The sequence below is a fragment of the Lissotriton vulgaris genome, chromosome 3_1 (genome assembly GCF_964263255.1).
Source record: "Lissotriton vulgaris chromosome 3_1, aLisVul1.2, whole genome shotgun sequence".
Classification (NCBI taxonomy): domain Eukaryota; kingdom Metazoa; phylum Chordata; class Amphibia; order Caudata; family Salamandridae; genus Lissotriton; species Lissotriton vulgaris.
This window is the reverse complement of record NC_141689.1, coordinates 1,730,122,864-1,730,147,820: the sequence shown is the minus strand read 5'-3', so window position 1 is coordinate 1,730,147,820 and position 24,957 is coordinate 1,730,122,864.

Genomic DNA, 24,957 nt, shown 5'->3' with positions numbered 1-24,957 from the left:
CATACCCATAATGCTTTGCCACAAGAAGATATAGTGCAGGGTCGCTCTCCAGCAGAATAGCATCATCTGGGTAAGGTGGGAGTAGCATGGGAAAACGGATTGCCATAGAGCCAGCCAAATATACCATCATGGCCCATGAGGTGCAGTTCAAGACGATATGATGGATCTTCCCATCCCCTGTAAACCATTCCTGCACTGGTACCAGGTGTACAGCAAGGTAATACCTACATATTTCAGTCATACTGAGTCCCCAACTAAATGGTGGCATGGGCCACTCTGTGCAACCCCCCTCACCCACCCACAAGGCGTCTGTCATTTTCAAAGTTAATAATCAAAAACATGTTGGATGGGGGAAATTTGTCAAAACATAGAGATACCAAGGGAGAAACTTCATTTTGAAATAAGCAATAAGTCCCGTGGGGCTCAGTGGTAGGCGGCTCCACTTACGCAAGTCTCTTTCCAATGCAAAAGCAAGGGGTTGAAAATTGAAAGACCAGGGGGCATATTATCAAGGGGTTTATCTCCGCTTTTTTGGCTTTAAAAGCCAAGAAAGCGGAGATAAAATTATCTCCCTATTACCTAGCTGTCGCTAACACCAGTTAGCGACAGCTAGTTGGAGATAGCGACCATCTTGGGCCCCACTTTGCATGTCAGTGATATTTATCACTAATGACATGCAAAGTGGGCGTGCCAAGATGTTAGCGACTGAAAACAGTTGCTAACATCGCTATCTCCTATTACCAACTTTTGGAGATATTCGCGCTAAGCGCGAATATCTCCAAAAGCTAACACCTGCCCTGAGCAGTTCTTAGCCATGTTATCCAATGGGAGGTGGATAACATGGCTAAGAGCATTAGCTCGGTAATGCATAAATTTCGCTGACTTTTCAGCGATATTCATGCATTGCGGCGATTTTTATCGCATTTGCGGTAAACCTTGGTAATACCAAGGTTTATTTGCAGTAAAAATCGCCGCAGCTCAGCGGTAAATTTTTGGCTCTAAGCAAGCAATAGCGATAATTATCGCTATTGCTTGGTAATATGCCCCCAGGTCATGTCAGGGAGGGGCGAGATGTGGATTCCAAGGTACTTGAAAGAGTGTCACCGCACTGGCATTCCTGGCACCATAGCTGCCCAGCTGCGTCTCCCACAAACCGGCACCAAGAGTGACATGCAGATATCCACCCGAACACCAGTGGCATCCTCAGAGAGGCAGAGGAGCTCGAGGCATCTGGGGCCTGGTGAGTGGGAGTTACCAAGAAAAGGAAATCGCTGAATAAAGATCAATATGGTCTTCCACGTCACCCTCCCATTGCCATCCTAGGATTCAATTGTCACACCTGATCAGGTGCCCAAAGGCTCTATGGCGAGTGCAAACAATAGAGGAGTCAAAGAACAACCCTGCTGAGAGCCTATTTGGATCACGAATGGCTGGGTTAGGAGTCCATTAACCTAGACCTGAGTGGTCGGGACTTCATACAGGAGACCCAAAATCCTGCAGAAAGAGTACCTGAAGCCTACACATTGAAGTACTGACTCCAAAAATGTCTATAAAACAAAGACACTTTCTGGAAATCAATGAGAAGGATGGCTAGGGGTCCATCCAGGTAGTTTTACTGCTGCACCCTCTGAATACAATGTTGGGTATACCTGCCTGGCATGAAGCCACACTGGCCTGGATAGATTAGGCAGGACAGCATCCAGCCCGGCCTAGTTGCTAGGACTTTAGAAACGTTTTTGATGTCCACATTAATAATGGAAATCGGTCTGGAAGAGAAGAAGAGGTCAGCGGGTTGATCACCCTTGGGTATAACCACAAAAGTGGCATTGTTCAGATCAGGAGGAAAAGAGCCTTGCAGCAACGCATTGTTGTATAGTGCCTAAAGTACAGAATCAGATGGGTGCGGTAGTGCTAAAAGAATTTGATGGGGAACCTGTCAGGCTCAGACATCATGCCCAATTGGAAATCAGATAATGCCATGCCTACCTCCTCTGCTGTAAAAGACTGATCAAGTTCCAGGGCAATGGAGACGGGAATAGAAGGCAACTGAATATCCTGAATTAGAGAGGATTCCAATTCTCGCGGGGCGGAGCGCCACATCAAGGCTTTGGTAGTAGACCGCGAAACCTTGCACAATCGCAGGTAACACCTCACACAAGGCCACCTTTGAGTCCCAAATGGCCAGCAATATCCTTTGGAGATATCTTGAGTTGCCAACCAGTAAAGCAGTTTACTGGATTCATCTCAGAACTCATATACCTGCTCTCCAGCACCTCTTTGACTCTTCCATGGGGGCCTGCCACAGCTTGGATCTCATCACTGACAGCCAGCGCTCATCATCTTCCGGTTCCCTACTGCAATCCTGCCATTCCTGGACAAGGGTCTGGGCCTCCTGCTCTAATGCTGAAGATGATGTTTACACATATTGAGAGCTCCCAGATGGACAGCCCAACCTACATTTGTTTTCCGCTTTGATGAGACTTCAGTAGTGTTGATGGCAACCATGTCAAGATGTCCACAGACCCTTATTGGCGATACAGATGCGCCTCTTGAAAGACTAATCGTAATTGATAGTTTATTCTCGTCCATAATTGGTGGGTATTCCGACCCGCAGTCCCAAGGAGTATTGAATTGCCTGAAATTGGTCATGGTTGCTGTTCTTTCCTCAACATAAGTAAGTAAATGTACAGGAATTTATATAGCGCAAATCATCGAGCGGTTTCTAAGCGCTTGCTTAGGGAACCCGTCCTGGTATTCCCCTGTGAGATAACCCCAGCAGGGTATCCGCATGGTGAAAGCCAGGCATCCCGCCACGAGGGGCCATTGTGGAGATTAAGCAAGCTATTGCCCAGAGTCGCAGAGTGTGGACCCGTGAATCGAGTAGGCACCAGAGCGAGAATTGTCGAGTCCATGGACATTTTAGGACTCAAGACCCCGCCGAGCCGGGAATTGAACCCTGGTCCCAGGCTGACCTCTGCCTCCAGGTCTGCCTCCTCTAACCAGTGAGCCACACTTCTCCACTATAAGGGTATCTATCAGTCTCTGGTGTCTCAATTTTGATTCCCCATTTCTCAAAATGCTTTTAACTGTGTCTGACCTAATTAATTCCACTTTGAGTGCTTCATACTTTTATTTTTCGTTTCGGACAGATACAGCTGAAAATCTGTGTGAATCTTCACTTAGCACATAAACCAACTATCAAACGTTTCAAGTAACACACAAATAAATGTGCACTAACCATATGATATAGAAACGTGAGACATAAATGTAAGAGAACTTAATAACTGCATTGTAAAAACATGCAGATAATTGTAAAGTAGATTAAATCATATTCATTTAAATAATATAGGTTCATATAGTATTGACCAGCCACAGCCTGTTATTTCAATGTGTATTAAATGTTAAAGTGTGTAAAGAATCAATTAAATCTAATGTAATCTAGAGAATTGTGTGTGACATTGAAGGGTTTCGTTCTGAATTTTATTATTTGCATATGTGAAACTATGCCCCGAATGAAAAAAGAAAACTTATGCTGCATAGCCATATTTAGTGCAAATGTCCTCAAATTATCAGATACTAATCTTCATATATTCACTAATGTAAGACATTTGAAACAATATTAATATTTAATGATTTGAAATAATTTTACACATTAGTATTTTGAAAATGCAGAAATGTGTCATAGTTACATGTGGTCTTTGCAATCCAAGAGGTAACATATTTTGAATGCTTATAATTCGAAAGGTTTTTTAGAATATTGCCTTCTGCTATGAAATGTAAATTTAGATTACTTTATATTCTGCATATTTGAAATTAACTATTTTATAGGCCTGAATCTTTTTCCTACTTTGCTTCGTCTTACCCTTGTGAGAAGTTTTCATAAACTTTCAATGTGAAGCCAAACTGTGTCTTACTAGAAGAGTTCTCACTCGCTTACAAGGACTGTTGCAACAAAAGTTGATACTTTGGGAGCATCTGCTATGGGAAACCGTCTGGTTGAACTTACTCATGTCCCTGTTGCTAACGGACCATTGTCTGGAAGTTTATGTATACCAGATGATCTGACAACTTACGTGATCAGTACCACCTCTTTCTATAATTTTTGTCTTCGTTTCACCGTATGACAATCAACTTACACAAACTGACCAATGGACTGAGTGGTCTGACACAATGAGGTGACCAAGGAGGTGTCATCCCGTAAATGGAGGATTATAATATACTTGGTTTGATGGATGGTAAGGAGGGACAACAACGACTGGCTGTCTCTCTGACAGACCCTGGAGACAGCTCTTAGATTTTTCTGCATCTGTCTGTTTTGAACCTTTGCTGATTCTACTTGCTCATTCCCGGTTGACACATATCTTGTGTGCGCCAATATTGGACTCTTTCTTGATGGGACACTACACATGAGCTGTTGTGACTCATGTCCTTGCTAAACTTTCCAAGGGTCCTTTTACTTTATGGCAAACCCAAACTAATTAGACTGTCCTGCACTCATAGATGTTAAATGTTTATTAATGATGTACTACCCTGTTTATATCTTTGATAAATTCACTTTTAACTAAACTATAGACTCTGGTGTATCAAGACTTGTTTCCTTAAATTGATTTATTAATAGGTCGTGGCTTCGCTAGGTAGCGAAATGGCCGCACGTTAGCGAGGTTCCGCTGGCCGAGCTAAAAAAACCTGGCATCTATCCATGCAAAACGCTGAATGCAGAGAACCACACACAGCGGTAGGAGCAGGGACAGAAATTTGCCATATCGGTGCAAGTCCGATGGCTATACCCCCACGAAGACCACATATATCGCTGGTGAACATCCTGTGCCGGAGGGAGGCCTGAACATCTGCCGAAGCCGGGACCTTACGTGGCTGCTAGCCCCGCGGCGCGGACTTCCACAAGCTGTGTTGCCAGAGAAGGATTGGCCGTGCTGACTAGATACCCTAACGGGTGGCTGCAGCGCCTCTGGTGGGGGGGCGCTGCATTTTGCTGCTGCCAAGGGGGCCCTGGTGGCGGCTGCAGACCGCGCCATGACTTTCTAAAAGTGGAGGCGGCTGAGCGGTGGTCTTGCTGGAGGCAGTGCCCGGAGGACCGGAGGGTGGGCGTGACCTGGGGCCGCAACTGAGGAGGCCAGACACCGGAGGTGAGTTTGTGGAACTCACACTCATGCACCAGAGGGGTATATGCTGCAAAAGGAGAGCGGGATAACACTGACCCCGGGGAGTCCAAACGGAGTGTGCAATATAGGTGCATCCGCCATTTTGTGGAGAGTCAGAGGTGTTGGATGGAGTGACTGGTTCGCCGCCGTGACTAGGTGCCCCACTTCATAAGCAGTGATGTGGATGGGGACCGAGCCGACCACGGGACGTCCTGGCTACATAAAACTACTGTGAGCAATTGTGTCAGCGGTTGGGGGACACAAAAATAGGAGGAGGCGCACAAAGTGTGCAGTGATATTTTGCAGCTGCTCTGCAGCACGAGCACATTGTGGGAGTCCCGACTGGGATATACCTGTGGTGATATATGAGTCACGCCACTAAAGTGGGCACAAGTGCGCATATCAGCCAAGGAATAGGATCTTGTGGCGACTGTGGCTGGTCTCCCTGGAACATTGTGAGCTGCTCTGTTGGTCAAACCCTAAAGTCTGCAAAAATTGGAGACGGATCTTGAACATATTCCAGTGATCCTGGGAGGTCTTTATTGAGGCTGGTGGGAAGGCCACGCTCAAGCTGCCACAACAGGGGGGAGCGCCCTGTCTAGGGACACATATACGTGCTCATATACGCATTCCCGGGGGCGTGGTACTGCAGGAGGCAGAGACTCACAGAACTGCGGCCGGAGCTGACCCTACGGGTTACTGGAGCTAGTGCGTGAGAAGGGAGTGGTGTACAGGGCAACCCTTTCTGTGGGTGCTGTGAGGAGGATCGGGGTACAGGTTGTCTCGGCGAGTTGGTGGTGGAGATCCATCAGTGCCAGAACATTTTAAATTAAAATATTAATTATTTTAAATAGAAACATTATTTATAAGTATGTTATATTTAATGTCTATGCTATCCAATGCTTTCCCTACTGTTGCACTCTCTGGAGTGGGAATAGTAATTTTTACCCCTACGTTATCCAACGCTTTCCTTACTGTTGCACTTATTGGAGTGGGAATAGTAGTTTTCACAACTACTCTATCCAACGCTTTCCCTACTTTTGCACTCTCTGGAGTGGGAATAGTAATTTTTACCTTCCCGCTATCCAATGCTTTTCCTACTGTTGCACTCTTTGGAGTGGAAATTGTCATTTTTCCCCCCACGCTATCCAATGCTTTCCTTACTTTTGCACTCACTGGAGTGGTAATAGTAATTTTTACCCACCCGCTATCCAACGCTTTCCCTACTGCTGCACTCTCTGGAGTGGGAATAGTAATTTTTACCCCTACGCTATCCAACGATTGCCCTACTGTTTCACAGTCTGGAGTTGGAATAGTAATTTTTACCCACCCGCTATCCAACGCTTTCCCTACTGTTACACTCACTGGAGTGGGAATAGTAATTTTTACCCCTACGCTATCAAACGCTTTCCCTACTGTTGCACTCTTTGGAGTGGGAATAGTAATTTTTACCCCTATTCTATATAACGCTTTCCTTACTGTTGCACACACTGGAGTGGGAATAGTAATTTTTACCTTCCCGCTAGCCAACGCTTTCCCAACTGTTGCACTCTCTATAGTGAGAATAGTAATTTTTATCTTCCCGCTATCCAACGCTTTACCTACTTTTGGACTCTTTGGAGTGGGAATAGTAGTTTTTACCCCTACCCTATCCAACGCTTTCCCTACTGTTGCAATCACTGGAGTGGGAATAGCAATTTTGTACCTCTACGCTATCAAACACTTTCCCTACTGTTGCATTTTCTGGAGTGGGAATAGTAATTTTACATTCAACGCTATCCAATGTTTTCATTGCTGTAGTTTCTTTTGGATTTTAAATAGTAATTTTATTTATTCATCTATTTAATATTTTTTGTATTATTTTAGATAATGTAGTATTTAATACATTTTTAATATTTTGAAAGTATTTTAATTTATTAAAATAATTATTTACTTTTTATTTATGTTATTATATTATGTGTGTAGATGTATTTGTAATTTATAGTATTTATAAATAATTTATAAAGTAATTAAAATAATTATTAAAAGTTACTATTAAGTAAGTGTATATTATATATTTTATGTATTTTATGTATATGTCTAATTAATGTTTTCTTATTATATATGTATTATTTATTAATTTTCAACATTATTAAATATTTTTAACTATGTTTATTTTATTCATTAGTATTATTTACTTTATTTTACACATTTATATATATATTTTTAAAATCAATATTTTGGTACTTACCTTGTTGTAGATATGCTGTCTATATACTTGCCTTCGATATTCCAGCGTCGATGTTTCTGTAGGTCAATATTCTGTGAGTCGATAGTCTGTCAGTGATTCATCGTGGAACATGTCACTGATAGCCTTGTCTCACTGCAGCACACATAGAAACGCCAAGTAGTCACCTGTCCACAATGGGTACAAAGGGGCCCCCTCCATATCACCAATATCACAACCGACCCATGCACATGTGCTCAATCCAGCAAAGCAGTGGCTCTGTGACCCACTCTGACTATGCAAGTAACACTGCATGCCCGATAACATGGCAGCAGCCCAAACACATGAGATGGCCCATGAATCGACATGGAGGTAGTCCAGTGCGGATCACATCCGTAAAGGAGCAGGTTACTCTCTGAGATGTCCATGTGCACACACAACCCATGCCGTACAGTACACGCAGCAGACAAACAATGTACCCGGCCACAAAATCTGTCCGAGAGCACATATGACCCAAGTCAAAAACAAATCAGGCCCCAAAAAACACACAATTCAAAGGCACTCTGCCTCAAAGGGAGAAGGCTATACGAAATTAGAGGTGCTAGGGAAACTCTCCCACAATGCAGCATACACACATAGCAATCACAGAACATCAGCAGTGATGTCAATGAGGTACAAAGTGCAACACCAACACCATAGGACACAGCTCACAACAGGTGCAGCATGTGGGTAGTAACTGTCCACTCACATCTGGCATTGCCTGACACTGTATGATGATAATGCATGGGTACTACCACACATCCGTCATAAAGTCGAAAAACACACTGACTGCTATTAAATAGCCAGCTCCACCAAAACAGTGACAGTGTACATTGGCATGCAGTCTGAATGTATACATCTGCAAGTCCTCAATATATATATGTAACTCTGTTAACCTGTATCTCCTCTTTCACATTGCAGAGGGACAAAGAACACCTCCTGCAGGTCCCAACACACTACACATCCTTAACGATGAAGAGGACAACCTGCACATATGTCAAGACACCCTCCAAAAGATAATGGACAGCCTCCTCACACCATCCTCAGGAGCAGGGCAGGCCAGCTGCCCCGAGGTGAGCACACCACAAGCACAGACCACAGAGCAGGAAACACACCACCACGGCTGTCTCCAAGCACCCCCGACCAATACATGAAGTTCCAACAATGTGTGTGGGGTTGCCAGGTAGAGTTGGCTGAACAGCTGTGGGTGGGTTTCGAACTTGTGGTAGCCAAACTCAATGCCAATACATGGGTGTCTGAGTCTGATCAGGGACCACGTACAGTCCCTATTGGACACCCCCTGTAACCACCATGCTATGCCACAGACCTTGACTGACCTCGCTTTGGCCTTGAATTGAATACAAGAACTGTCTGGTTAGACAGGCTCCAGCGACTAAAGCACAGAGTTGGGACAGATGCGGAAGTCAATGGAGATCATGGAGCAGATGCAGGCTGGAAGTGTGTCTGCCACGGCTGGACACCAGCGAGTAGTATCTGGGAACATCAATGCCCTACAGTACTTCATTTTGCCATTGCTTTCGCTACTGAGCCGTTCACAGATGACTGGAGCGGGAACATCAACACACACAGCTCCAACCCCTGATGTGTCTGTGGCCCACAGTGATGCTGCCCCATCACCTTCACAGTCTGCTGTGTCAGTGGCACACAGTGATGCAGCCCTCACCCCACCACACACACAGGACACAGAACTTGTATCAGTGGAGTAAGAAGAGGTTGGAAATTGCTATGTGAGGAAGGAGGCAGTAGCATCCATCACTGCCATATGCCCTGTCCCTGACAGATTATGACCTATGCATCATGCCCTGGGAAATACCTCCTACTGACCCCCGGAACACTCTGCACCATTCACCCAGACCCGACACGGACTCCTATTTCATCACTGCTGTCCAATTACACAGCAATCCTGCTGTGGACTGCACTGTCCCACTTCCTAATCACTTCACAATCCCCAAAGGTCTCTGGTTAGCCCACCACTGGGCATCCATGTGATGTGGGCTTGGATGTACAGCTCCAGCTCAGTCAATCACCTGAATGTGAAGAAAACATTCTAAATCACACAGATGTGTCATTACTTTGTTCACACACGTATGGTAGTAAGGCTGGATGTAGGGACATTGGTTGCACATGAATGTACACCATGGTAACTGACATCTATGAGCATGTGTATCCTTGAGACACATGGCAAATTGGATGACTGTGAAGGTGAGTACTAACTGTGTCCCCATTGCACATCAACAACAATCTCATGACCCCCCAACATAGGCCCACTTCCATGTATTGAATAGGGCTGCGTGTAGGAGTGACCAAATTGGTAGCAGGCCAGGCGTGGTGGCCTACATCACATGTGACAACAGAACTTCACGACGCTTACTTACTTACACACATCTGTGTGGACACATTCTGTCATGATATATGACATTGCTCCACATGGTCAGAGGTTGGACACCATCCTCATATTGCTGAAGTCATGTAAGTGTACATGTCGGCCAGCACCTATCCCAAAACAATGTCTGGCTCACAGAGGTTGAGCTTGCAAAAAGGACACACCCAATTGCACATGGGCCAGTCAGTTCCTTCCTGTGTAGGGACGATGCTCATTGTGGCACACAAGTGGACAATCTTATCAACACACCTCACAGTTAGACACCAGTGGGGTGGCATAGACTTTATTGGCATGTGCGTGTCAGTATGGACAAGGCAACGGCCACAAAAGGCAGGGACATGCTTAAGACACTTACATGCAGCATGGGTACATGTCGAGATTCAGAAAACGTTGGTACATAAATGGACAACCATCATCATGGATAGCAACGCCACACCCCACCTTGCCTTGATGGATGAGTCATGTGTTGTTTGGCATCAGCCCATTGCCCCATGTGAGGGGGCACGACTCACTGTCCATGGTATCTGCATAGTGCTCTGCCACCGGAGTGTGCCGACTGTCTGCTCTGCTGACAGTGATCAGGTAAAAGGGTACAACAGGTTCACATGTCGTGCTAGATTGCCATGTGTGTGTTTCCCCCAGCAGTGTGTCCGAATTGGCAACGTTACAAAATGACACTGTGTTGCTCTGACAATGGACCTGCATCACCTTGCACAGGTGTGAGTGCACACCCGGTGTTCCACGCACATGCATCCAGAGTCCGGATGATGGCAGACGTGTCCACTGTTGTGGTGGTATATGTGAGCAATCCCCATGATGCAACAAGTTGTTGGGACCTGTGCTGTGGGTTAAATTGGATGTGGCTGCAGGAACGTAGTTACTTGTCAATGAATGCCCGCGCAGCTTCATGTACAATGTGTTCCAATAGTATGTTGTTGTCGTGTTCAAGGAACACCAGGGTGAGCCAATCCATTAACTGATCCGGGCAGGTGTGCTCAACCCATGCTGTTTCACCAATCCGCAACACAGCCCAATAGTTGAGCGCCTTGATGCGGGTGCAATCTCCCATGCACAACTGGCAATACATATGCAGTATGTCAAGGCAGCCCATGGTCGGCTGTCTCAGTTACACTCCTGTTCGTGATCCAACAGGGGACACAGACACTAGTCATAGTCCAATTCATCTACAGTTGTGTGGATAGGCAGACTTCCATGAGACACTCGAATGTGCATGTTCAGCAGTGGAACCATGGCTGGACGCAGGTGACGTAGGCAATGCGGAAGCTGAGCCGGTAACTTCCAGTGGCACTGCGCCCAGTACAGTAGTGTTCCACGTGACAGGTTGTGCATGTGCCCGGTATTGCCTACCATTGCCTTGATATGTTTCATGGAACCGGCACTCTTCTGAACTGCAGCAGTTGTGTGGAGGATATGCCACAGCTCTGGTCAATGATTTGAATGTGTTCAACGTTGGGCTGAATAGGTTGCTGTTTCCGTGAGGGTCAAGGGTGTCCCATGTGGGGGTCCCCCAGGCAGGGGCTTTTTTGTGTGGGGTGTGGATAAGTTGGATAGTTCATTTGTGCAATGCGTGGTGTGGGAGTCGTCCACATCTGTCATGGCATCTCTCTCAGGGTGTTCCATGCACGTTCTGGACCAAGGTCAGAGGTGTAGATGTCCTCCCGCCTTCTGCATTGGAACAATGGAGCTTTCATCCCTGATGTTTGTCTGACTACTACTTGCGTTTTCGGAATGTGAGTGGCTTTGGCACTGAGATTGGGACACAGCCTTAGGTCCATGGTATACGGATGGCGATACACACACACAAATGTTGGCATGTGGAGACAGGTGCCCTGCAAGACCTTGCGCTGCTTGTGCAATCTCACTCCGTCTCTCTCCCTCGCTCTCTCCCTCTCTTTTCTTTGTTGGGCTCATGGCACACCTTTTTCTCTTGGATTTAGTCTTCCAGGCTGTGTCTAAGGGATTGTTCAGTGAGGACCCGCTAAGACTCATACGAATGGTTGTTTTGGCTTTTATTTGTATGGTTTTTTGTGTTGGTGATTGCATTGCTGTATGACTGATTCTCAATTTTCTGGCCACGCATGTATGTTGATTTTCCTACTTGTGCGACATCAGGCAAAATATTTGTTTTGGGATTCATGGTGTTTGTGTGCAGTTTCTTAGTCCGGTGTTGGGGGTGGGCCCAGGGGGGGGTGTTATGGGCCTGTGTGTGGTGTTGGTGGGTGTTGTGGCCCTCTTGGGTGTCCATGCTGAATGTTCAGTTGCTCGGGAGCATCTGTTGTTCTTCATGTGTGGCTCTGGGCTGTGCTCCCTTTTGTGATGCAGACTGTGGGCCGACTTTACACCAGGTCAGAGTAGGTGTTAATTTCCTCCTGCTAACATGCCTTATCATCTGTTTTGTGTTCTTACCATGGTTCTGTCTGGTCGTTATTAATGTTGTGGTGTGGTTTTGTTGCAGCTTTTGGCACGGGAACGCCTACTCTGCATCTCATTAGCGATAGTTGCAGGGGCATCTGTGGCGATGTTTTTTGCGGCTGATATTGCGGGTAAACTACTTGTGAATGGTGGTAAATTTATCACGACGTTAATTCAGTGAAAGCTCCTTGTGAATCTGCCCCTTAGTAGTGTTAATATATTTTGCCTATAGGATAAAACCAGAAAGTTAGCTCCCAGGAGTAAAGAGACTAATTTCTGAAAATTATTGCTGCAACATTGAGATAATAAAAAAATTAACTAAACTTGAAACTGACATTTAGCTTAAAATAGTTATTAGCCAAATCAAATATCCATTCTTCCACAAATTCCTTGGCTTTGTGACTTGATCTTTGTAGCAGGTCCAAAATTATTGTTCACATCAGAGGGGTGAGAGGGGGTGTGTTGGACAGGCCACACAACAGACTTGCTCCCTCCCCGCACGACCAGGCCCGAGCCTGGCTCTCCAGGTGTTACATGCGACCACCACCCGTTTCCCGTCTCATATGGGACCCCTACCCCATGGCATCTCCACATCATGGGCCCGAATCACTACCGGCCCCCGCGCCCGGCCTGGGCGCCATCTTGGACACAGCACCACGAGGCCGCGTGGCCTCCGATCGACCCTAACCCTGGGCCTGGCCAGGCCCCGACATCCCGGCACCACCATCCACCCAGGAGGTGAGCGGACTACTTGGCAGGTCAATGGGAGAGAGAGGTGTCGATGGCTCTCCCCCGCCAGGTGCCGATCGCTCCCAGCTCCCCCAGGCGCTGGCTCCACCCCCCTGCTGGGTGTCTGGACTCCCTCATCCCGGACCTCCCGACCTCCAAGTGCGAGGGCCCGGACATCAAAGGGCGCCAGACCTATAACTGGGGCAGCTCCAGAGCAGGAAGGCAGTTGTATCCTGGAGTCGAGAGACGCAGTGAAGAACTCATCCTTGACGGACTACTGGCGCTGCCGTAGCCCTGCCTTGTGAACTATCGTCCTGCCTGCTGGCGCTGCCGCAAACCTTCTGAAACCTTCATCGTCGTCGGGACCTGCTGGCGTGGCCGCGGACCGTTTGTAACTACCACCTTCATCGGGACCTGCTGGCTCCGCCGCGGACCGTCGCTACCTTCAATCATCTCGGGACCTGCTGGCTCCGCCGCGCCCCGATCATCTAGAACGCCGAGCTCGAGGATTGTGAGCTATCCACCTATCACCATATCGACCAGAGTGGTAACAAGACTGTCCCGCTACCCCCTTTCCCAACCAAGAGACTAGAACCGAGGGGACCCCTGAGTCCAGACCTCCTTGTACCATTCAACCGTACTTAGAGAATTGCTTATAAAGAACGTTAAACCTTATCCTTGTGTGGTGTACATCTGTGGGGGGGAAGTTACTTGTCTGTACGATCGCTGGAGACGGCTCTCCCCGGAGACCTCTCCCCTTATTCTCGGCCGACCCTCCCAGTCCGTCTAACATTGGTGGCCAGCGGCGCGATCCGAATCAACGCGTAATCGTACAGAGAGTAGCTCACCCCACGACGAAACCACAATGACAACCAAAGAGAGCGGATCCACCGAGAAATTCCAGATGGAGAAATTGGAAGAATACAGCCATCGTGAGTTGAAACAATTCTGCTTTGAACTAGGTATCGCTACCACCGGTCTGAGTACTAAAGATGATTTCAAGCACGCCCTTGAGTCATGGGCGGAAACCGGGGCCGTCAGACCCCCGGACCAAAATGTCACAGCAGCAGAGAAAAACACCACGGCTCCCGAGGAGAGAAGAACGGGTCTCTCGCAAGATGAGATCCAAGAGCGAGAAAAAAGCAGACTACATGAACTAGAAATGGCCCGGCTCAAAATGGATGGCGAACTCAAACTAGCCGAACAAAAACTGAACCTAGAACATCTGCGGCTCCGAGAAGAGCGGGAAGAGAAACAGAGACAAAGAGAGCTCGAAGAGAAGAGACTGGCGTATGAACACGAGCGCAAACTAGCAGAGATAGACTTACGTAAGCAGAGCAAAGAATTAGGGGTGCCCGAACAACCACGCACCCCGGGCGCAACGGAAAAGAAAATACACATCCCCAAGGATGTCGTTCGAGAATATTTCCGAGATGACGACATACAGCAATGGTTCAAAGCCTACGAAATAGCTATGACCTCCCACCGGATCGATCGAAGCGATTGGGGAGCCGGCCTATGGGGGAGGTTCGTCAATGAGGGCCGCGATGCCCTGTTACAGCTCCCAGACCATCAGATGACCTCCTATGACCACATGAAAGCTACCCTCCTCACCCGCTATGGGCTCACACCTGAGATGTACCGCCAGAGGTTCCGAGACTGCACCCGGATCCCGGGTACAACTTGGGTGGAGTACGTGAACTATTTCAGCCGAGCCTTCGAGGGTTGGATCAAGGGAAGCAATGTAACGACCTACGAGCAACTCTTCAATCTCATGGTATGGGAGCATCTATCTAACAACTGCTTCGTCGAGCTCAGACAGCACCTCCTCGACAGTAAACTAACGGATCCACGGCAGCTCGCCGCCGAGGCTGACCGGTGGGAAATTACCCGAGTGGGCCGAAATGGGTCACATGAACAGAACCGGAACCACCAAGGTCAGCACCGTCCCCGAGGGGGAGGAGGGGGTCAGGGGCGAGGAAGAGACAACGCCCCGGCCGCTCCCGCTGCCAGCACCTCACCCCCGGCCAACCGGGGCCACACCCCGGCGCGCCCGGGGTACAGAGCCAACGTCACGTGTCACCGATGCCAGCGAGTCGGCCACTACGCAAGTGACCCGAATTGTCCACAGAGCCAGACTCCGAGACCCCGCCAGATGGCTGCCGCCACCCTGGGGGAAGAACAGATCTCCGAAGAACACGAGGAATGTGAGCAAGAACACCAAGAATGGGAACCAGCCGCCATGGTTCTAGCGTGCCTAGGGGGGAAAGACAGGCCCCCACCCGCCAACACCCGGAAGTACAGTCAGTGGGTGAACATTAATGGACACAGGGCCGAAGCCCTACGTGACACCGGGGCCAGTGTAACAGCCGTCCGCTGTCACCTGGTGACCCCAGAACAGATCCTGCCGAACGTTCTCTGCCCTGTACGTTCAGCCGACAATTCGGAGAGTCTATGTCGGATGGCCTGCGTCCCCTTCGAGGGGGAAGGCGTCTCCGGCATGTTGAAGGTGACGGTCCGAGATGATGCCCCCGTAGACTGTCTCCTGGGAAATGATCTGGAGAGTTCCCCGTGGGCCGCCGTAGAGAGAAGAGAGCACCTGGGGATGTTGGGCCTCCCGGACTGGGCGTGCGTAACCACCCGGTCCATGGCTGCCCACGCCATCCCCCGACCTACAGAACCGGAATGGCCGGCACCTCCTCCCCCGGTCGCTCCAGTTGAAGACACCGACCGTGCCGTCCCCCCAGAGCAAACTCCCGAGGGGCTCGCTCAGCCTCAGGATCTTTCCGACCTGGCTCAGTGGCGGCAGGAGGGGGGGCCTACCCAGGAACAGTTTCGCCACGAACAGAAGACCTGTCCCTCCCTCGAGGGACTCCGCCAACAAGCCCTCGCCCAAAGCGCAGGGGATACCTCCGGAACCCATTGGGTCTATTGGGACAATGACCTGTTGTACAGCGAACAGAGAATCACAGAGTTAGGGGCCAGTCGAGTGCTAGTGGTGCCCCTCCGCTTTAGAGACTTCTTGCTAAACCTGGCCCACGATGTCCCCCTGGCTGGTCACCTGGGTCAGGACAAAACCTACAGTCGCCTAGTGACCCACTTTTTCTGGCCCAAGATGAGGAACGACGTACTCCAGCACTGCCGGTCTTGCCCCACGTGCCAGGCCAGCGGGAAGAGCGTCCGCAAGCTTAAAGCCCCTCTGCAACCCTTCCCAGTGGTCACCACCCCGTTCGAGAGGGTGGAGATAGACATTGTGGGGCCCCTGGACCCCTGTACCGCCCAAGGACATCGGTTCATCCGGGTACTGGTGGACCACGCCACCCTCTACCCAGAGGCTGTTCCCTTGCGGACTGTGACAGCCCCGGTAGTCGGCCGGGCCTTGATGGGGATCTTCTCCCGGGTGGGCTTCCCCCGAGAAGTCGTCAGCGACCGAGGCACAAACTTTATTTCAAAATACATGAAGTCCCTCTGGCAACAGTGTGGGGTCACCTACCGATTCACGACCCCCTATCACCCTCAAGGAAACGGACTAGTTGAGCGGTTCAACCGCACGCTCAAAGGGATGATTGGGGGGTTGGAAGAGCCACTCCGTCGCCAGTGGGATGTGCTACTGCCGTGCCTCCTCTTTGCCTATCGAGAAGTTCCCCAGAAGTCCCTCGGCTTCAGCCCGTTCGAACTCTTATATGGACACCCTGTGCGAGGGCCGCTCAGCCTAGTCAAAGAAGGTTGGGAAATGCCCCCCCTGAAGAACCCTCCAGATGTTTTCAAGTACCTCCTGACCCTACGCAACCAGACCAGACGGTTCAGAGAACTGGCAAAAGCAAACTTGGAGGCCAGTCAGGAAGACATGAAAAGGTGGTACGATCAAAATGCCTCCTCCATCGAATTTGAACCCGGCCAACAAGTATGGGTGATGTCTCCCACCGAACCATGCGCCTTGCAAGACAAGTGGACAGGGCCCTTCAAAGTGGTCGAGCGCAAGAGCCCTGTCACCTATCTCATCGATATGGAATCTTCACGGAACCCCTTCCGGGTCCTCCACGCCAATAGACTAAAACCCCACTTTGTGCGCTCGGACTCAGCCTCCTAATGGCAACAGACAACGGAGCCGAGGAGGACTCCAAACACTACCTGACCTCCTACGGACTCGAGAGAAGGACGGCTCCGTGGACGGGGTCCGACTCTCGGAGGCCCTCACCCGGGAACAGCGCCAAGGCTGCCGAGACCTCCTACTGCAGTTCGCCACCCTGTTCTCCCTCACCCCAGGGGTCACCCCCTGGTGCTTACACGACGTGGACACTGGAGACAGTCCCCCTATCCGACATCGGCCCTACCGCGTACCAGATCGGGTACAGCCTACATCCAAGAGGAGGTGTCCAAGATGCTCACGCTCGGGGTCATCGAGCCCTCGGACAGCCCCTGGGCCAGCCCAGTGGTCCTGGTCCCCAAAGCGGCCGCCCCCGGCACCACTCCTGAGCTCCGGTTCTGCGTCGACTACCGGGGCTTGAATGCGGTCACCAGAACCGACGCACATCCCATCCTCCGAGCAGATGAACTGATCGACCGCATGGGAGCTGCCCGCTACCTCAGCATCTTCGACCTGACAGCGGGCTACTGGCAGATCGGTCTCACACCCCGGGCCCAAGAACGATCTGCCTTCTCCACCCCTGATGGCCACTACCACTTCAAGGTCATGCCATTCGGCATGAAGAATGCTCCAGCAACCTTTCAGCGGCTAGTAAACCAGGTCCTGGCGGGACTCAAAGAATTCAGCGCCGCCTACTTGGACGATATCGCTGTGTACAGCCACCTCCGAGAGGTTCTGCAGGCCCTCCAACGAGCCGGCCTCACGATCAAGGCCAGCAAATGCCAAATTGGCCAAGGGTCCGTGACCTATCTCGGGCACCAGGTGGGAAGCGGCCTGGTGGCCCCGCTGCAACTCAAGATCGCTGCCATCCAGTCTTGGCAGCCCCCCATCACCCAGACCGAGGTCCGCGCCTTCTTGGGACTCACAGGCTACTACCGGCGGTTCGTGAGGGAGTATGGCAGCATTGTGGGGCCCCTCACGGAACTAACATCCAAAAACCAACCGAAGAAGGTCAACTGGACCCCAGACTGTCAAGCGTCCTTCGAGAAGCTGAAGGACGCCATGTGCTCCGCCCCTGTGCTCCAGGCCCCCGACTACAGTTGGGAATTTATCGTCCAAACGGATGCCTCCGACCATGGCATTGGGGCAGTCCTTTCCCAGCTGAGCCCCGAAGGACTTGACCAACCAGTGGCTTTTATCAGCAGACGTCTCCTGGCCCGAGAGCAACGCTGGAGCACTATCGAGAGGGAGGCCTTCGCAGTGGTGTGGGCCCTCAAAAAGCTCCGGCCTTATCTCTTCGGTACCCGCTTCCGGGTACAGACCGATCATCGGCCCCTGCAGTGGCTAATGCAGATGCGGGGGGAAAACCCGAAACTATTGCGTTGGTCCATCTCCCTGCAGGGGATGGACTTCACTGTGGAACATCGACCTGGGCAAGACCACGCCAACGCAGATGGCCTGTCCCGATTCTTCCGCCTCGACGAGGAGAGTCCCCAAGAGGATGGGTGACTCTCCCCGTCTTCAGCTGGGGGGGACACATGTTGGACAGGCCACACAACAGACTTGCTCCCTCCCCGCACGACCAGGCCCAAGCCTGGCTCTCCAGGTGTTACATGCGACCACCACCCGTTTCCCGTCTCATATGGGACCCCTACCCCATGGCATCTCCACATCATGGGCCCGAATCACTACCGGCCCCCGCGCCCGGCCTGGGCGCCATCTTGGACACAGCATCACGAGGCCGCGTGGCCTCCGATCGACCCTAACCCTGGGCCTGGCCAGGCCCCGACATCCCGGCACCACCATCCACCCAGGAGGTGAGCGGACTACTTGGCAGGTCAATGGGAGAGAGAGGTGTCGATGGCTCTCCCCTGCCAGGTGCCGATCGCTCCCAGCTCCCCCAGGCGCTGGCTCCACCCCCCTGCTGGGTGTCTGGACTCCCTCATCCCGGACCTCCCGACCTCCAAGTGCGAGGGCCCGGACATCAAAGGGCGCCAGACCTATAACTGGGGCAGCTCCAGAGCAGGAAGGCAGTTGTATCCTGGAGTCGAGAGACGCAGTGAAGAACTCATCCTTGACGGACTACTGGCGCTGCCGTAGCCCTGCCTTGTGAACTATCGTCCTGCCTGCTGGCGCTGCCGCAAACCTTCTGAAACCTTCATCGTCGTCGGGACCTGCTGGCGTGGCCGCGGACCGTTTGTAACTACCACCTTCATCGGGACCTGCTGGCTCCGCCGCGGACCGTCGCTACCTTCAATCATCTCGGGACCTGCTGGCTCCGCCGCGGCCCGATCATCTAGAACGCCGAGCTCGAGGATTGTGAGCTATCCACCTATCACCATATCGACCAGAGTGGTAACAAGACTGTCCCGCTACCCCCTTTCCCAACCAAGAGACTAGAACCGAGGGGACCCCTGAGTCCAGACCTCCTTGTACCATTCCACCGTACTTAGAGAATTGCTTATAAAGAACGTTAAACCTTATCCTTGTGTGGTGTACATCTGTGGGGGGGAAGTTACTTGTCTGTACGATCGCTGGAGACGGCTCTCCCCGGAGACCTCTCCCCTTATTCTCGGCCGACCCTCCCGGTCCGTCTAACAGGGTGTTCCTTGGTAGGCTTAGGAATGATTTTCCCTTCTCGAAATTCACTCGGAACTTGAAAAAAGTACTGTGGACATCTTGATTCTTTAAAATAATGTTTGTTGTTGGTAAGTGTCAAACCATGGATCAGTGATCAGAAATAGAAGTGAGTGGGTTTTTGCAGGACCAGGCTTTAGGGCAGTGCGACTGGTGCGGCTGCACTGAGCGCAAACCTGGAGGGGGCACTAATCTCAGGGATGGCACTTGGTTTAGCAATAAAGTATGATTTCAAAGCACCTGTTGCAGACTTCCTTTTGCTTCCAGCTTTCAAGCAGCAATGAAAAACTGTGATGATAACTCTTGTGATTATTATTCCTGCTTGAGAGAGAGATCAGAGTTTTGTCTAGTGGCAGTTTTGATTCGCCATAAGGTAGCACAGAGGGTTAATATGACTGCCATAAAAACAGATCTGTATTTTATGAGGAGAGCCAAGTGTATTAGTAAAGTCAGCCTTTAACCGCATCGCTGCGGCGCGAATTCCCCGCCCATGCTGACTCCGCCTTGCGCGGGCGGAGTCATGACGGAACTATTCCGTCATCCGCACAGCTCACCCGACGTGCATGATGGAACCGTTCCATCAACAGCATCGAAGGGGTTAACTGTAATTTAAAACACATGAAATGTATTTGAGAGAGGGGCTATGGAGAGATGAGTGGCACTTTTGCTGGGTGTTAGTCAGAGAATCTGGAGAGGAGGTCATATTGGGGAATGGGGGCAAAAAGGATTGTCGCACTGGGCGCCACCAGTGCTAAATCCATCCTGGGTTTAGGCCTGGTCCAGAGAGCATGTGAAACTGAGAAATCCCACTTATTTGCATACTTTTGTGAACAATAGCTCTGAAGAACAGTACAAGAATTACGTCACTGCAAGTTTATCACCTCCTCCACTGCCATTAGAAATCAGTGCTGTGAATGGGAATTTTCTAAATAAATAATGTTGTGCAATATACTAATATAAGAGATGCAAATGTAATGTTTGCACGGTATTAGAAATAACAAATGTCTTAAGAAGAGATTAATGTGCCTTGTCTAGTTTTAAATGAGTTTGATTGCAAGTCAAAAATGGTCATGGTCTATCTTTTTATGCCCGTGCACTGAGACTCTCAAATATAACTTTGAGTCCAGCACAAAGAGTTCTGTTTGCAGTGAAGAAGGCTTTGAGGAGCAGGGAGAGTGTTGTGAAAAGTCAGTGTTGTAGCACAAAAAGCAGCCTTGCATTTGTGCACCCATACAGTAATACAGCGATGACAAAACAAATTGACACCACACTAGTTTAGATAAATAGGAATTCTATATCTAACCAAAACAATAAAAAAACACAATACATATATCAAGAGATCATCAAAAATAGGTTATTAACAAAAATAAGCTTGCAGAAACAAATAGCTCCACCTGGGACTATGACAATGTAGTGAAAATGAAAATCCCAAAGTACGACACCAACCACGAGGTGAGCAGCATCAGGCCTGGAGTCACACTGACCCCACAGAACCGTACCTTTGCAAACAATAAAAACAAAGACAAAGCACAGCGCCGTGGAGGTGATGCTTCGTTCGTACTGGGCGACGTCGGATCCTTAAGACCACAAGGGAGGTGAGGCATCAATTCCTTACTCCGATGCAGGGGAGGTGAGGCATCAGTTCCTTACTGTTGCCAAGGAGGTGATGCTACTGTGGTGTTGAGGGGTCAGTTCCTTACAACGATGCAGGGGTCAATGGATGGATCCGTGAGGTCACCCACATCAGGTATGGGCTCAGCGATGATGAAGCAGCGGCAAGTTCGGGGCTGAGGTACATATAGGGGTAGTGCATTGTGAGAGTCACGAGCGATGCCCTCAGCTCTGGTGCAGGCAGTGGCCTCTGTGACAGGATCAGAGTCGGTACTGTGTGGGGTCAGCAGGCATCTGTGCTGCAGTGTAAGTCGGAACAGTGCATTGTGCACTTCATGATCTGTCCTAATGGCTTCGTTGCTGGTTGCGGCATTGCTCACCGGCAACGGTGTTGCTAGTTCCCTTTTTGGCAACTGAAACAGCAGTGTAGGAGGACAGGGGACATGACATCTTTGTGTCCCTGAGACTTCAGAACAGGAGGCAAGCTGTACATCAAGCAGTATACACAGCACAGTTTAGTCTTTGTCCTCTCCTTGATATAAACAGCCACTGAAGGCCAACCCCACACATCACCCAGCACACAGCACAGGGGCACTACTTCTCCTTCAGCTTTTCTCCTTGGCGTAGGTTCCTCTTGAGTCGAGAAGTATTCTAAAGTTCTGCGGTCTGGGCTCCAATATTTATACCACATGTTCCTTGGTTCTCTTGTTGCAGAGAGACTCTTCGTTCATTCTAAACCAGTTCTGTCCTCTCTGGTCCATCTTCCTGGCAGCAGGTGGAGACAGTATAGTGCAAGGCAGACCAGGCAAATTAAGGTGCAAGGAAATCTCCTTCCTCTACTCTAAAAGCAACCCAGGTCTATTCAGCTCAGCCCTAACTCATTCCGGTCCAGGGAAGACATGGCTTGGCAGTTCGGGCTGGACTGTTCCCATGAGGCATAGGGTCAGACTGATTTGCATATTGCCATGTCTGAACTGGAGTGGCAGCGTAGGCTAAAGAACGGTGATGGATTAAACCCAGATCTTTTGACTGGGTGTGAGTGTTTGATTGATTCAGATGCTCCGTCCATCACCACCCCTTTTTGTGCCGCGTTTGGCCGCCATAAGTGTGGTAGGGTATGCTCAGACGTGAGTCCCTTGCTCACTTTGCCACTGGATTCGAGCAGGCCGGGCTGAGGATGGCTGGAATGCCAGGGACCGGTCCTCGGAGGCTTGTTTTCAGTCCAGGGAAGACATGGCTTGGCAGTTCGGGCTGGACTGTTCCCATGAGGCACAGGGTCAGACTGATTTGCATATAGCCATGTCTGAACTGGGGTGGCAGAGTGGGCTAAAGTACGGTGATGGATTAAACCCAGATCTTTTGACTGGGTGTGAGTGTTTGATTGATTCGGATGCTCCGTCCATCACCACCCCCTTTTGTGTCGCGTTTGGCCGCCATAAGTGTGGTATGGTATGCTCAGACGTGAGTCCCTTGCTCACTTTGCCACTGGATTCGAGCAGGCCGGGCTGAGGATGGCTGGAATGCCAGGAGCCAGTCCTCGGAGGCTTGTTTTCAGTCCAGGGAAGACATGGCTTGGCAGTTCGGGCTGGACTGTTCCCATGAGGCACAGGGTCAGACTGATTTGCATATAGCCATGTCTGAACTGGGGTGGCAGAGTGGGCTAAAGAACGGTGATGGATTAAATCTAGATCTTTTGACTGGGTGTGAGTGTTTGATTGATTCGGATGCTCTGTCAATCACCACCCCCTTTTGCGCCACTTTCTAAAAGTGGCATTTTTAAACACACAATTTAAAGACCACCTTTAATAAAATATGTGTTATTACATTTTGAGATTTGAGAGCCTAAACTCCTTCTTCCTATCTTGTCCCCCTGCAAAGTTATACTTGTAGGATGCTACAAAGTATTTTCATTGCTCCTCTATGTGACAGATAGCCTTTAGCGAAAAACGAAATACTCAGTTTTTAACTATTAGGACATATCACACACACCAGTTCATGTCCTACCTTTAATCCACAGTGTGCCCTCCCCTCAGGGGTACATTAGGACTACCTTAGGGGTGTCATACATTTGAGAAAACTGCATGCAGACGCTGCAAGGGCAGGTTCGAGAACCCTTTGAAAGGCTGCTTCTGTGAGTGGCACAATCAGTGCTGCAGGTCCTCTAGCAGCCTCTGATTTACAGGCCCTGGAAACACACAGTGTACTGTACTAGGGAATTACTAGAAAATCAAATAAGCCAATTATGGAAACACCAATCCATAAACACAATTTACATAGGGAGCACATGCACTTTGGCACTGATCAGCGGTGGCAAAGTACCCAAAGCATCTAAACCAGCAAAAACAAAATTCAGCACACATCAAAAATACAGGAGGCTGAGGCCAAAAAGAAATGGGAAACCACCCCAAGGATGCCAAGTCTAACACGATTTGCATCGGCGATCTCTGTGGGCTGACGATGCTGTCGATGCTCACGGCGTGATATAGCTCGAGCAATAAAAGAAAAAAATTGCTCACACAAGAAGAAGTGGACATTAATTCTTAGGATTCTACTGACCGGACTGACAACTACACCACTCTGTGTTTGAATTTAATAGTGTGTGTGCATAGGAAATTGTTTTTCACTCTTTTATCCATCGTTTTTGTGCCCCTTTTGCCTTCTGTTCCACTCATTTTTTGTGCCCTTCTGCCTTCTGGATTTGGATTTGGGCCCAGATCTCTGTACTGGGGTGAATGTTTGACATTGTTCTGCATTCTGTCCATCAACTGTGGTTTTTGCATTTCCCATTCCGAGTGGGATGGGTATGCTCAGACGTGAGTCCCATGCACTCCACACCACTGGATTCAAGCAAACCGGGCTGAGGTCGGCTGGAATGCCAGAAACCGGTCCTCGGAAGCTCATTTCCGGTCCAGGGAAGGCATGGCTTGGCAGTTCGGGCTGGACTGTTTCCATAAGGCACAGGGTCAGACTGATTTGCATATGGCCATGTCTGAGCTGGGGTGGTGTGGAGTGCAAAAAAACGATGGATTTGGGCCCAGATCTCTGTACTGGGGTGAATGTATGGCATTGTTCTGCATTCTGTCCATCAACTGAGGTTTTTGCATTTGTCACTCCGAGTGGGATGGGTATGCTCAGACGTGAGTCCCATGCACTCCACACCACTGGATTCAAGCAAACCGGGCTGAAGACGGCTGGAATGCCAGAAACCGGTCCTCTGAAGCTCGTTTCCGGTCCAGGGAAGGCATGGCTTGGCAGATCGGGCTGGACTGTTCCCATGAGGCACAGGGTCAGACTGATTTGCATATGGCCATGTCTGAACTGGGGTGGTGTGGAGTGCCAAAAAAACGATGGATTTGGGCCCAGATCTCTGTACTGGGGTGAATGTATGACATTGTTCTGCATTCTGTCCATCAACTGTGGTTTTTGCATTTGTCACTCCGGGTGGGATGGGTATGCTCAGACGTGAGTCCCATGCACTCCACACCACTGGATTCAAGCAAACCAGGCTGAAGACAGCTGGAATGCCAAAAACCGGTTTCTCGGAAGCTCGTTTCCAGTCCAGGGAAGGTATGGCTTTGCAGTTCGGGCTGGACTGTTCCCATGAGGCACAGGGTCAGACTGATTTGCATATGGCCATGTCTGAACTGGGGTG